The sequence below is a fragment of the Bubalus bubalis genome, chromosome 4 (genome assembly GCF_019923935.1).
Source record: "Bubalus bubalis isolate 160015118507 breed Murrah chromosome 4, NDDB_SH_1, whole genome shotgun sequence".
Classification (NCBI taxonomy): domain Eukaryota; kingdom Metazoa; phylum Chordata; class Mammalia; order Artiodactyla; family Bovidae; genus Bubalus; species Bubalus bubalis.
Genome location: NC_059160.1, coordinates 112878946 through 112893833, shown reverse-complemented (window position 1 = coordinate 112893833; position 14888 = coordinate 112878946). Strand labels below are relative to the sequence as shown.

Genomic DNA, 14888 nt, shown 5'->3' with positions numbered 1-14888 from the left:
CTGTATTCACTACTCAATTTAAAATGATTAAATTAATTAAAATTAAATCAGTTCTTCAGATGCTCTAGCTACATTTTAAATGCATAATCATCACATGTGGCTACTGGCTGCCACATTGGACAGGACACATTTACAGCATTTTTATCACTGCAGAAAGCTCTGTTGGACATCGTTGCTGAAATGTCATCCCGGTTAAAATGCACTGGATAATGGGATGGTAGGGAATCCCAGAGTCAGAGTTTGACCAGTGAAAGGAAGGAAAAAGAGCATTCATGAAAGGTATTTTGTAATTTTTTAAGTGCACAAAATTGGAATGGGAGGCCATCATTGTTCCATGATAAAGAGGACACTTACCTCTTTTTCTGCTATAAACTAGTGAATAAAGTGCTTGAAAGAATCTTAAAGATCAGTTAGACCAATTACCAAATTAATATTTGAGCTATTTATATTTCTTATTTTTTGCTTACTTGGAAAAACCCAAGCTCCTTACCTCAAGAAGCAACATACAATGAATGAGATGATCAGCTTTGTGTTATATATAAGGAAAATGTTGAATTATCATAAATGATTATCCATAATAAATTATTTGATCATAAATTTTCACTAGTGCAGTGAAATGAAGGCTTTGCAAAGCAAAATTGCTTTCCATGATCTCACAGGGAACTAAATGCTATTTCGAATCTTACATCATAATACAGTCAGCCAACAAATTAGTATTGGGGCAAAAATATTGAGGTCAAAAAGAATAGTAAAATTCTTACAAAAATACTTGCATAATATTTTCCATCATTTTAGCAAGTAATTTAAAATCATAATTGTGCCCATTTATATTGTAGTTCAACTCATCTGTTTTATATTTATTGTCTTCTTGCCAAATAATAAGATCAACAGAGCCGTATGTTTTCTAAGCTCTTGTTAGAAATATTATTAAAGCTAAAACAAGTAAAATGTTAGCTAGTTAGCAAAGGCATCGTTAGTCAAATTTGTTTTCCAGGCAGCATTGATCCAAAATAGGTATTGTGAAATCCCATTTTCAATGAGGTGATGTCAGACCACTTTAGGTACAAAATATAAAACTGAACAGATCTCAGAAAAGCATGGTGAAGCCATTATATTCATTAAAAATGAAAGATTTGCATGGAATTTATATAGTAATACAAATAAGATATGTGAATACTTAATTTACCAAGAATGTTAAGTCTTAGTAGACTGAAGTATGTGTTTCATGTAATACTTACAGAATTTTAAAACCAAAAAAAGAAAAATTTTAGTGATTACATAGTTCACTTGGAGTGTGAGAAATCTGAGATTGAGGGGCCGTGTAACTCTATAACCAAGGTCATAGCGTCAGATCTGTGATCAAAGACACATATGTACTAACAGCTACAGTTCCATCAAGGAGATTTTTAAACATTAGACCAGCCATTACAATGTTTAACAACTTATAATCATCACATGTTTTTTAAACATGTTTATATACACCAGTCATTTCTAAATTTAATATAGAGAAGCTTGTCTTAATGTTATAAGGCAATACAGGCTTACTGTTACATGTGATAGGATAGGAACAACCCACTAGAGGACTTATACTGAGCGTCTTTCACTGTCTTCTTGGCAGTTTCAGACAGTGGTGTCCACATCCCAACTTGCGCTATAGTTCTTGATGAATACTAATCAGTAGGAGGTGAAGGCGGTCAGTTTTAAGAAAGGACTACGTGTGCTTAATCGCTCAGTCATGTCCAGCTCTTTGTGACCCCATGGACTGTAGCCTGCCAGGCTTCTGTGTCCATGGGGATTCTCCAGGCAAGATACTGGAGTGAGTTGTCATACCCTCCTCCAGGGGATCTTCCCAAACCAGGGATTGAACCCAGGTCTCCGGCAATGCAGGTGGGTTCTTTACTGTTTGAGCCACCAGGGAAACCTAAGTTAGGACTAGGCACAGCAAACTAAAACCTAGGAGGAGCTGAAGAGGTTGTTCAGATGGGTAATATACTAGAGCTTCAAGTAAAGACACAGTAACAGTTCCGGGAAGAGGTGGTGTACCTGTATCTGCATTGGGCACTTTAGGTCGGTGATGAGCAAACATGGACAGCCAGGGGTTGGGGTTGTGAATGTCTCATCAGTGATGGGTTAAGCTCCTGGCCTATCTTTTACTTAAGCCCTCCCTCCACAATTAAGATGAGAAGACTCAATAGCATATTCCTCAGTAGGAGGAATGAAGTTAAGACCCCATCTTGTAGTTTTAATTATTCACATCAATGTACTCATTCGTGGAGATGGGTCATCAAGAGTATATACATAGATGCTTTTGTGGAATTTGTGAATAGACATAGAATTTTATAATGATTAACAGAGAACGTTGTAGAGTCCTACAGATCTGGGTATGAGTGCCAAGATTACTCTTTGTCTTTATGTGATCATAGCTCTTTTAGCTTCAGTTTATTTATCTGAATTATGGGAGTCATAATAATATCCACCTTATTAGGTATTTGTCATAATAAGGGTGATAAGCCATGGAAGTTCCATTGTAAGTGCTCTTTGTGTAAGAATGGCTCAAGGAAAAGAGGAAGAGGAGGAAATGATATCAGATAAGCAGTGGTGACTTATCAAATTGATTTCCCTGAATATTGCTCATAGTCATTTAACTGGAAAATTGAGGGGGGCGGGGGCCTTCTCATATATGTTAGTTTTATTTCTAAATTCACTGCTCACCAAAGCCAATATCTTCTTAATCTGTCATTTTGAAACCTTATTTATTAAAAAGAAAGTTGTAATTAATTAAAAAATTATGTTACTTAAATTCATTTCAAATAAATTGAAAGATATTTGTCTGTTTCATTTACTTTTATGGCTAATTGGATAGATCTTATCCACGAGATTTCTTTTGTAGGTTTTTAGGATTATTTGCTGTAAGAGATTTTATAGCATGGGGGACATGCTGGTGATGTTACCTATTTAATTATTTTGTACAAACTTTGAAGTTGGAGATATTTCTGGAAAATTTAGAAAAGATACAGACATTAATGCCAACTCTATACAGATGGAAGAAGCTGAGGAAGCCCATGCTACTGATTTCTTGAATCAGCCAATAGAGATAAGTTGAATGGTCAGGAAACTTTATACATAATGCTTTGATCAGTCTTATTTAGATGTATCATTTGATTTCAAAACCACTTAAATGTTAAGCAAATATTCTAGATATACCTATCTAAAAATCAGTGTACCAGGAGGTAATCATATTTAAATATAAGATTAATATGCACATATTTATTTATATAAGCTTGGATTTATATATGTGTGTTAAATGTGTTTATATATGTGTTTCTATATAAATATATATATATATCCAAATGTGTACATGTCTGGCTAAGTACAATATCATATTTACTTTATTATTGATCAGAATGTCTATGCGATTTTTAGTAAAATGTAAAGAATATGAATTTCCATGATGATTTATTAACGGTAAAATACACTTTTCTGTTGAAGCAAAGCTTCTGAAGTAGGTTTCAATGGTAGGTTGGTACACTGTTGTTAGAAACTAGAAATTTGGGCTTCTTAATGACTAGATGCTTTGCACAGTGTCTGGCTCCAAAACCAGCTTGGGATCCTGCCTGGCTCACTGGGCTTTCCTCTCAGGTTTCCTGATCAGGAAATTGAGGGCCAGCTGCTGCCTGTCATCAGGAAGCATATTGAAAGTCAACATGGGGTTGGGCGCTGGCTGAGGGCTATTGGGGTGCTGTCCACACTCAGCTAAAGGGTCACTTAGAGCGAGCCTGTGCTGATGCTGCTTGCTGCCCATTGTCTGATGCTCTTGCTCTACAAGCAGCCACCGAGAGGTAATAAATCAGTTCCAGAGTGTTCTATCGTAGATATATGCTGTCTGTCTTTTGTCATTCTTTGAGCTCATGCAAACATTATTATGGGCTTCCCTGGTGGCTCAGTGGTAAGGAATCTGCCTGCAGATGCAGGAGATGTGGGTTTGATCCCTGTGTCAGGAAGATCCCCTGCAGAAAGGAATGGCAACCCACTCCAGTATTGTTGAGAGGAGAATTCCGTGGACGGAGGAGCCTGGAGGGTTACAGTCCATGGGGTCGCAAAGAGTGGGGCACGACTGAGTGACTAAACAACAATTATTATGCTCTAATAAAGATCCCTTTGGTGTTATTCTGAAACTTAAATTTAGCTGCTTGTCCTTTCCCTTTCTGACAGGAGTCTTACCATGCCGACCCAATTTTTTCAGTAGAGTAAACCTCAGGGGGTGAGTTATCTTCTGACCCTCCTTAGTGACGATATCAGATTATGTCCTGTAGCTTAGTTCCTAAGCTGTTCCTAAGTCGGACACACTGAGCGACTTCACTTTCACTTTTCACTTTCATGCATTTCACTTTCATAACTCCATTATGTCCTGTAGCTTGCTTCCTACACTTTGGTCTGATATATTGGTTGGTGCTGCTACATATGTTGTACTTGTTCATATATGCTAAGTTGTAAAACTCTTGTGCCGCTGCTAAGTCACTTCAGTCATGTCCAACTCTGTGCGACCCCATAGACGGCAGCCCATCAGTCTCCCCCATCCCTGGGATTCTCCAGGCAAGAACACTGGAGTGGGTTGCCATTTCCTTCTCCAATGCATGAAAGTGAAAAGTGAAAGTGAAGTCGCTCAGTCGTGTCTGACTCTTAGCGACCCCATGGACTGCAGCCTCCCAGGCTCCTCCATCCATGCGATTTTCCAGGCCAGAGTACTGGAGTGGGGTGCCATTGCCTTCTCTGGTAAAACTCTTCTAAATTCCTCTGAATATTTTGGTTGAATGATCTCCTGTGCCAGTTGATTATCCAGGTTGCCCATATACTAGGTATTCTGAATTCGTCCTTCTTGTAGCAAACCATTTCACACAGAGTCATATTTTTGTTTAGCAAAGTCTACTGAATGAAAAGAAAATGCTGACATTTGAATGGAAAGGCCAGTAGCCTGAGGAAATGCCAGAGGAATTCTACAAATACCCTTTCTCAGTGGCCTAGACAACTGGGATCTAATTCTTCTTAGGCAGCAGATGGAGGTGGTAAAAACTGAGCTTCCAAATGGTGAGTCTCAGAGTTAAAGGGCTTGGTGCTATGGCATGCAAACAACCCTGCTTTTTGTAGCCTGGAGCAAGGATAGAAGCCAGCTTGCAGAAAAGACTGGGCCTGCCAGAGAAAAGAGAAACCCCAATCACCCTTGGGTGCCTAGAAATGATCATAGTGGAAAAATAATGAATCTGTTGAAAAGGAATGTAACTGTTACACCAACTGTAACACTCATTAACTCTCTGCAGTATGTGTGTGCATGTGTGTATTTTTATCCTTTATATTTTAAATAATACAAAGCTAATTATGTATTATTTTAACATATGTAACTTCTCTCTCCCTCTCAATTTCTCCCCGCTTCGCCCTCACCCCTCTTGTCTTCCCCTTTCCCTCTCCCTGGCTGTCTCCTAAATAGCCAAAGTGTCACATTTTTTGTGATTTTTTTTTTTGGGGGGGGGAGGATGAGTATTTTGGGTAGATGAAAGTGAAAGCTGATGTTTATAGCGTGTTTCATTGTCAGATGTCTTCATGCTCTTTTCTCAGTATTTCCCCTCTTCTCTAACATTCCGTGGTTCTGCTGCCTTTTTGCAGTCTTGAGTATATGAAACTGCATGTATGCTGGCATGACTTCTATCACATAATATTCACTTACTAATTTTTCAACACATTTCACATAATTTTTATCTCTTCTTTTTTTTTAGCCAGCAGATCTACTTAATGCCAGTGACTAAGAATACCCTAAAAGGAAAATCTTACTAACGCCCTTTGCTGTTGGAACAGCAAAAAAGATTGCTAATAGTTTTTATGTCTTTTAGCGGAGGAATTGTGGGGACTGTCTCACACATTTACAACTACATTTTATGTAATCATTCCTACTGCCCACAGGGGAAGTGGTGATAGGAGGAAGTAGCTAGTGTGCTGTCCTGAAAATACTGTCATGGAGAAGAAAACAGTCACTCAGGATCCAAGCATCTTTTGTAATCATATATCTGTGCTAAGAAAAAATGAAAAACAAGGGCTTAGCTCTTCTTCCAGTGTTTAAATAAAAGTGCCCATTTATTTTAACTAGTTTCCACTGGCTTGTCAAAGATCCTCGTGTATCATAATGGTCTGCCGGTGGCAAGACTGGACAGAATATTGTGCAGTAATTGATTTTGTTAGTTGAACATCTGGCAGAAGAGCCTGAATATTTACTTGGAAGGAATGTTCCCCAAGCACAGCAAGGTTGCTGTTGGGTTTTAGGGCACTCAAGTGCCGGATCAGGCTTCTTTGGGCATAAAACACATAGTTGACAATAGGCAAGTGAATCATAAAAGAAAATGAGGAAGAGACAGGACGCTTAGACATGGATTGAAGGTTAGAAGACCTTTTCCCAGGCCCTCCTTCCTGGGGTGCAAAATGGAAACCAGGCAATATGCAATAGGATCATTGTTTTTACTTCATATGATTTGTAATCACCTATTATTTTCCTTAAATGTAGTTTTGCTTTAATAAATGCCAGGTGAGGAAAACCCAATTATGAAGAAAAAAGAATTCATAGTCAGTGTAATGCTTGCAGAAGTTTATCTGTGGTGTAAGAGCCTACTGATTGGAATGCAATACTGGTTATGATAAATACAATCATTGGGCTTATTTCATATCTAACATGCATTGCATGTGTATCTATATGTTGAATGGTTTGATTGCTTTTCTCATAAATGCGTGATTTTGACAACAATGAAAAGTACACAGTGGGGTCTTTTCTCACCCTTATTTCTCTAGGTGGGCTATAAGCTACAAAGTGTGCCTGAGGATGTAAAATGTTGTGGATATTTTTGCTGTTTATTTAATTCTAAAGATCTTGTGGTAGCTTATTTTCTTCTGGGACACTAACAAAAAAAAGTTTTCCAAGGAAATGGTCAATTGTGCTAAGCATGAATGGTAGGATATGTTGGCATGACCTCCTTATTTGTGTTCCTCAAATCACAACAGTTAATTCATTGTACCTATAGAGGTAGACTTGCCAAGTGGCTGAGGTTGCCGTGTGGGTAAGACTATATCAGACCAGTTTGTATATTCTATTCAGTTTCTGACTTTTAGTCAATTATTAAGTAAATACTTATCGAAAAAAATCCCTCTATCATTTATATTTATTTTCAGCACATCTTTTATCATGTCAAAAAAGTTTATGGAAGATATAAACCATCCTATACAAATGTGAAGTGTTACTTTGCTATGTATATGTTTAACTTGAATACTTGTCACATTCACATACTTCTAATTAGCTTCATGACAGATACATTTGTCTGGCAGATACATAATAAACAAGAAAGTAATGCACTGAACTGTGAAATTGTTTATCTCAAGTAGGAAGAAACTTACCTTAAAAACATTGGAGATTTACTGGATGCATAGGTTTTATTCAACTGTCGGGTCCATTCTGGCCATCTCTGAGCAGCATGTCATTGTTTAGTCATGTAAGTAGTGATCAAAGGTTGAGGGGGGCAGGCAGATCTGAGTAACAATCCCAGGTCCATCACTTTCCAGGATGTCTGACCCTGGACAAATGGGTTGATCTCTCTGAATTTCTTGTACTCAAGGGAAATGTTAATAGTATTCTGGGACGGTTGCAGTGTATTCTAAAACCTTTACGAGTGCAAGATACATGGCAAGAACTCAGAAAATGGTAGTTTTTGATTATTTGAGCATATCAACTTAACAGGTTTTATTTGTACAGGCTCTGGATTTGATCACTGTTTAGCCTTTTTGGGGGCTTCCCCAGTGGCTCAGCAAGTTAAGAATTCTCCTGCAATGCAGGAGACACAGGAGATGCAGGTTTGATCCCTGGGTCAAGAAGATCCTCTGGAGGAGGAAATGGCAACTTGCTCCAGTATTCTTGCCTGGGAAATCCCGTGGACAGTGGAGCCTGGCGGGCTATAGTCCATGGGGTCGTGAAACACATGGCGTGTGTGTGTGTGTGTGTGTGTGTGTGTGTGTGTGTGTGTATCCTGTTTTATTGAAGTATAATTGATTTACAATGTTTCAGGTATACAGTGAAGTGATTCCATTTTAGAGAGAGAGAGAGAGAGATATATGTATATGTATATGTTCTTTTTCAGATTCTTTTATGTTATAGGTTATTTACAGTAAAAGAATCTGAAAAAATTTAGACTTTCCTCAAGTCTATTTTAATATTTATTCATTAATACATTGGAACATAAATATTTTACCCTTTTAATACCAGTAAAATAAAAATTTAAATGTAATACTCCCAGTATAATGCTGTTTGTGCTTAGTCACTCAGTAGTCTCTGACTCTTTGAGACCCCATGGACTGTAACCCACCAGGCTCCTTTGTCCATGGGCTCCTCCAGGCAAGAATACTGAAATGGGTTGCCATGCCCTCTTCCAGGCTGAATAGTAGTACTAGTATTTAAATGCAATACTAAAATTTAAATGTGGTACTAATTAAATGTATATAATTGGCAGCTCAGTTTTCTTAGCTATCAAGTAAAATTGAAACAAGTCTGAGAAAAAAAAAAGTATGCAAATAATCACATATTCAGCCAGTTTCCTAGATTTTAGTTAGAGTAAGTCAGAATATTTTAGCATATCTTTATACTTTCAAATTAAAGATTTGTTCAACAGTCTGGTCTTGGAGCAGTCCCCTACAGATGCGCACCAAGTACTGAGAATAGGCAATGTGAATGACAGCGTCTTAGAGACAAAGAATGAAAGAGAGTTTAATAGGTTAGTCAATGAAACCAATACAATATTGTAAAGTAAAAAATAATAAAAAATGAAATGAGAAGCTTGAATAATGTAGAGAGTTAACACAGAGGAAGTAGTGATTAGCTATTAAAGAACTATTAAAATATTTAACTTCTTTAGTGATGGATATTTATTCAAGAATTTTCAAATCTTTGTTTTTTATCATCAAGTGTCATAGTCCACTTTGACAATGAACAAATTCCAAGTATGTTCCTCAGGCTTTCTTATTTCTTTCAACATAATAGTGTTATTAAAAAGAAAATTCACATCAAGTTTCTTTCTCTAATAAAATACTGTGGTTTACATTTGAGAGACTGTTAATTTTTAATCTGGTTAGTTTTTAGTTCATAAGAATCTAAACACAAACTCAAGAAATATAGAGCAGGAAGGCACATTAATGATTATTTAGCTTTTAGTCCAGTCCTCTCACACTATGAATGGAAAGTCAATTTGCAGAAATATTTTGCCATTAGGCCAGTGCAGCAGCTTTTTAATTATTAAAGAAGACTGTCAGCTCTTTGAAAAGCTACACAACATCACAGATTTTCTTCTCCTTTGTAGCTGTACTTGCTATCAGAATATATTTAGAAACATTAATGCTTAAGCAAATGTGTAATACATGTGGTCAAAGTAATGCAGCATTGAGTGTAAGCTTACTCCAGGGAATGCAAAACTAGAGTTTTGATGTTTGCGCTTAAATATTTAGTACCTAGGCAGAATTGGGAAAGCATTAGTAATACCTTTGGCATTCATGTATTCTTTCATCGTTTTTTCTATATTCTGTATACTGCGTCTGTGTCTGTGATTTGTTACTGACCAGTACATCTTAGCTCTCTTTTTTACTGACATTTACGTGTTCCTATGCCCTCCTGATGGTCTATTCTCTCTAACCCATCTTTCTACCATGAAGTCTTGTCCAGGCTTCATACTCAGTCTCTGAGGTTTCAGTAGGAATCATGCCAGGTCAAGTGGTGATGGATGACCGTTGGATAGGAATAAATGTCCAGTGTAGGACCAGTGCACGAGACAGTGGACTCTGGCTTCCAGTATCTTTGCAGATTTCTCTACAGGTATCTTTTCATGTGCTGGGCCTTAAAGTGGCAGTCTTCTTTCAGGCATCCTGTAACCTTTGAACTTTAATTATTTATACAATAATTAGCCAGTTTTAGAAATGTATCCCTACCTGATAATAATGAGAAAAGATAACAAGGAGTTACCCCTACTGTTCACTGGCATCTCCCAGTACTCTCCTTAGCCTTCCTTGTAACACTTTATTTTGAAATTATAAGAACAGCTAACCTTTCTATAATGCTTAATGTGTGGCAGTTGCTGTTTTAAGTGTTGTGTATGGAAACATTACATATCCAATTCATTTACACTTTTTATATTTTTACAACTCATTACATAATCAAACTTATAACATCCTCAGTTCAGTTCAGTCACTCAGTCAGGTCTGACTCTTTGCGACCCCATGGACTGCAGCACACCAGGCTTCCCTGTCCATCACCAACTCCTGGAGTTTACTCAAACTCATGTCCATTGAGTCGGTGATGCCATCAGCCATCTCATCCTCAGTCGTCCCCTTCTCCTGCTTCAATATTTCCCAGCATCAGAGTCTTTTCAGATGAGTCAGTTCTTTGCATCAGGTGGCCAAAGTATCAGAGTTTCAGCTTCAGCATCAGTCCTTCCAATGAATATTCAGGAATGATTTCTTTTAGGGTGGACTGGTTGGATCTCCTTGCAGTCCAAGTGACTTTCAAGTGTTTTCTCCAACACCACAGTTCAAAAGCATCAATTCTTTGGTGCTCAGCTTTCTTTATAATCCACCTCTCACATCCATACATGACTACCGGAAAAATCATAGCTTTGATTAAATGGACTTTTGTTGGGAAAGTAATGTCTCTACTTTTTAATGTGCTGCCTAGGAGGCAATGGCACCCCACTCCAGTTCTCTTGCCTGGAAAATCCCATGGATGGAGGAGCCTGGTGGGCTGCAGTCCATGGGGTCGCTAAGAGTCGGACACAACTGAGCAACTTCACTTTGACTTTTCACTTTCATGCATTGGAGAAGGAAATGGCAAGCCACTCCAGTGTTCTTGCCTGGATAATCCCAGGGACAGGGGAGCCTGGTGAGCTGCTGTCTATGGGGTCGCACAGAGTCGGACACGACTGAAGCGACTTAGCAACGGTAGCAGCAGGTTGGTCATAGCTTTTCTTCCAAGGGGCAAGCATAATTTAATTTCATGGCTGTAGTCACCATCTGCAGTGATTTTGGAACTCCCCCAAAATAAAGTCTCCCATTGTTTCCATTGTTTCCCCATCTATTTGCCATGAAGTTATAGGACTGGATGCCATGATCTTAGTTTTCTGAATGTTGAGTTTTAAGCCAATTTTTTCACTCTCTTCTTTCACTTTCATCAAGAGGCTCTTTAGTTCTTCACTTTCTGCCATAAGGGTGGTGTCATCTGCATATCTGAGGTTATTGATATTTCACCCGGCAATCTTGATTCCAGCTTGTGCTTCATCCAGTCCAGCATTTCTCATGATGTACTCTGCATATAAGTTATAGTATCCTCACAAACACTGAATGAGGTGAGAATAATTCCTCATTTCAGATGAGAAAACTGAAGCCCGGAGGGTAAGTAGCATGCCTAGGGTTGTACAACTGGTAGGTGACAGAGTTAGGATTTGAAACCAGCCACTGTGACTTCAAGTCTCATGCACTTTACAATTCCTAAGCTACTATGTCAACTAATACTTTTCTTTTTGTAACCAAAAAGAGAGACTTGATGGGGGGGAGACTAAGCTGAATATAAGAGAGAACGGTCACCATTGTATATCTTAATACAGGTAGGATGCTTCCTTACATTCCTTAAATCAATCTTTGTAGATATGCTTAAACTTTTGGAGCTTTTGTGTAGTCATTCAAAAAATATTTACTACCGTTTACATATCAGGGTGATAGAGATACAAAGATAAATAATAAAATGATTTCTATCCTTCAGAAATCTTAGAGTGAGATGTGCAAATAGATACATTAAAGTACGATTTATAACTGTAGTTACAAAAATATGAGCAAAATCATATAAATAGGACACAGATAACAAAACAATGATTTCTAAGGGAAGATTTCTAAGCATCTTTATTGATGATATCACATTTATACTGGGACTTAAGGGTTTTTTCACGTAGGTGTTTTCATGACCAAGGAGAGGAAAGGGGATATTTTAATCAAAGAGACTTCATAAACAAAGGCCTAGGGTCTTAAGAAGGCTGAGGTCATTTCAGAAATAAAGGGAACTTCTGTGTGACAGGAGCAGGTGGTGTATAGTGAGGGTGATAGGAAGCGAGAAAGATTTCAAAGATCTGTGTATACAAAACTAAGAGATTGGGACTATATTTGGTAGATACTGGGAACCTTCAGAAGATTTGATGCTGAAGACTGATAGCAGAGGATTTATTTGATAGAAAGATTGTGCTGTAGGCTGTTGAAGAATAGAAAGAAGCATCAAATATGAGACTTAGAAAATTCTAAGCCAAAGGCTTTGGCAGCTAGAGCTCAAATGGTGTCCCTGCACTTGGGGAAGAGAAATTGGAGATTTTTAGAAACTTTTCTTTTAGATTTTAAAAATTTAAGTATATTTGATGCATAAAATGATATGTTACAGGTGTGCAATGTAGTGTACAATTGTTAAAGTTTATACTCCATTTTAGTTATTATAAAATATTGGCTGTATTCCCCACATTGTACAACATATCCTTGTAGCTTATTTTGCCTCTTATTCTCCTATCCCTATATTGTCCCCTCCCCCTTCTTTCTCCCAGCTGGTTACTACTAGCTAACTCTCTACATCTGTAAGTCTGTTTCTTTTTTGTTATATTCACCGGTTGTATTTTTAGATTCCACCTATAAGTGATATTATGTAGTGTTTGTCTTTTTTGTCTTACTTATTTCATAATGCCCTCCAAGTCCATGCATGTTGCTGAAAATGGAAAAATTTCATTCTTTTTATGGCAGAGTATTATTCCATTTAATATATACTGTGTCCTCTTTATTCATTCAACTGTTGATGGACAATTAGGTTGCTTCTATATCTTGACATTTGTAAATAATGCTGCTATGATCCTTGGGGTAGATGTATTTTTTTTTTTGAATTAGTGTTTTTGGTTCTTTTGGATCCATACCTCCAGGTGGAATCGCTGAGCCCATTTGGTAGTTCTGTTTTTACTTTTTTGAGAAACCTCCATATTGTTTTCCACAATGGCTATACCGATTTACATTCCCACCAACCGTGTACCATGGTTCCTTTTTTTCCACTTCCTCACCAGCACAACACTTTTTACTTGTGTTCATTTTGCTGATAGCCATTTCTCTGAGGTGTAAGGTGATATTTCATTGTTTTGATTTGCATTTCCCTGATGGTAATGATTTTGAGCATCTTCTCATGTGCCGGTTGGTCATCTGCCTTTGCTCACTAAAGTGAAAGTTGCTCAGTCATGTCTGACTCTATACAGTCCATGGAATTCTCCAGGCCAGAATACTGGAGTGGGTAGCCTTTCCCTTCTCCAGGGGATCCTCCCAACCCAGGGATCGAACCCAGGTGTCCCGCATTGCAGGCAGATTCTTTACCAGCTGAGACACCAGGGAAGCCCAGCAAAACTGGAATGGGTAACCTTTCCCTTCTCCAGGGGATCTTCCCAACCCAGGAATTGAACCAGGGTCTCCTGCACTGCAGGCAGATTCTTTACCAACTGAGCTATCAGGGAAGCCCATTTGCTCATTGGAAAATGTCTCTTCAGTCCTTCTGCCCATATTTAAAATTGTGTTGTTTGGGGTTTTTTGATACTGAGTTTTATCCACTGTTTATATATGGTGGATATTAAGCCAATATTGTTCAGTACATTTGCAAATATTTTCTCCCATTCAGTACGTTGTCTTTTGGTTTTGTCAGTGGCTTCCTTTGCTCTGCAATTGCTTTTCTCTTTATTAGGTCCCATTTGTTTATTTTTGCTATTATTTCCTTTGCTTTAGAAGATAGATCCAGGAAGTATTGCTTCAATTTAAGTCAAAGAGTGTTCTCTTTTCCTCTAGAAGTTTTATGGTTTCTGGTCTTACATTTAGGTCTTTTATCCATTTTGAGTTTATTTTTGTATATGCTGTTAGAGAATGTTCTAATCTCATTGTTGTATAAGTAGCTATCCTGTTTTCTCAGCACCATTTATTGAAGATAGTCTTTTCTCCATTGTATGTTCTTGCCTCTTTTGTCATAGCCTAATTGACCATAAGTGTGTGGGTTTATTTCTGTTCCAATGATCTATGTGTTTTTGTGCCAGAGCCATACTATTTTGAACTTGAGATTTTTTTTTTATCAGAATAAATAAGATTTGTTAAATGAGTGAAGGTAGGGGATGAGATATATTGATGACACATGCCTATGAAGTTTATAGCTTAAGATACGGTGTGTAGTATTTAGAATCCTGGTTATCCTCTGTACCAAATCCAGTTTAACAACACTTGTTTAAATAGAGCAGAAGTTGATAGGTGAATGGATCAAGAACATGTGATATTTATATATTTACTCACATGGGATATTAGTAAACTTTAAGAAAGAAAGAAATCCTGCCATTTGTGACAACATGGTTTGAACCTAGGAGACATAATGCTAAATGAAATAAGCCAGATGCAGAAAAACAAACACTGTATTATCTCAACTATATCCAGAGTCTAGAATAGTCAAACAAATACAGCGAGCAGGTAGAATGGGGGATGTTGGTCAAGGAGTACAAAGTTTCAGTTGTGCAGGATGAATTTATTGCAACAGTGCAGCTATAGTTAACAAGATTTTATGCTTGAGCTTTGTTGAAAGTATAGATCTTAAGTGTTACTACTTTAAAAAAGAAGAAAAAGGTACTTGTGAGGTGATGGCTATGATAATTAGCTTGACTGTAGTGATTATTTCACAATACATACATATATCCAATCATCAAGTGTGTAATTATATATATGTATATTATGTATAATGAGTATAATTAAAAATTGTCAGTTATTAAAAAATAGCAGAAGTTAATTTC

General features: G+C 37.5%; 1 protein-coding gene across 2 annotated transcripts in view; it reads left to right on the top strand.

The window, feature by feature from the left end:
- Positions 1–14888, top strand: part of NAV3 (neuron navigator 3) — a 908237-nt gene that overhangs the window by 310227 nt on the left and 583122 nt on the right. The gene's annotated exons all lie outside the window — the stretch shown is intronic.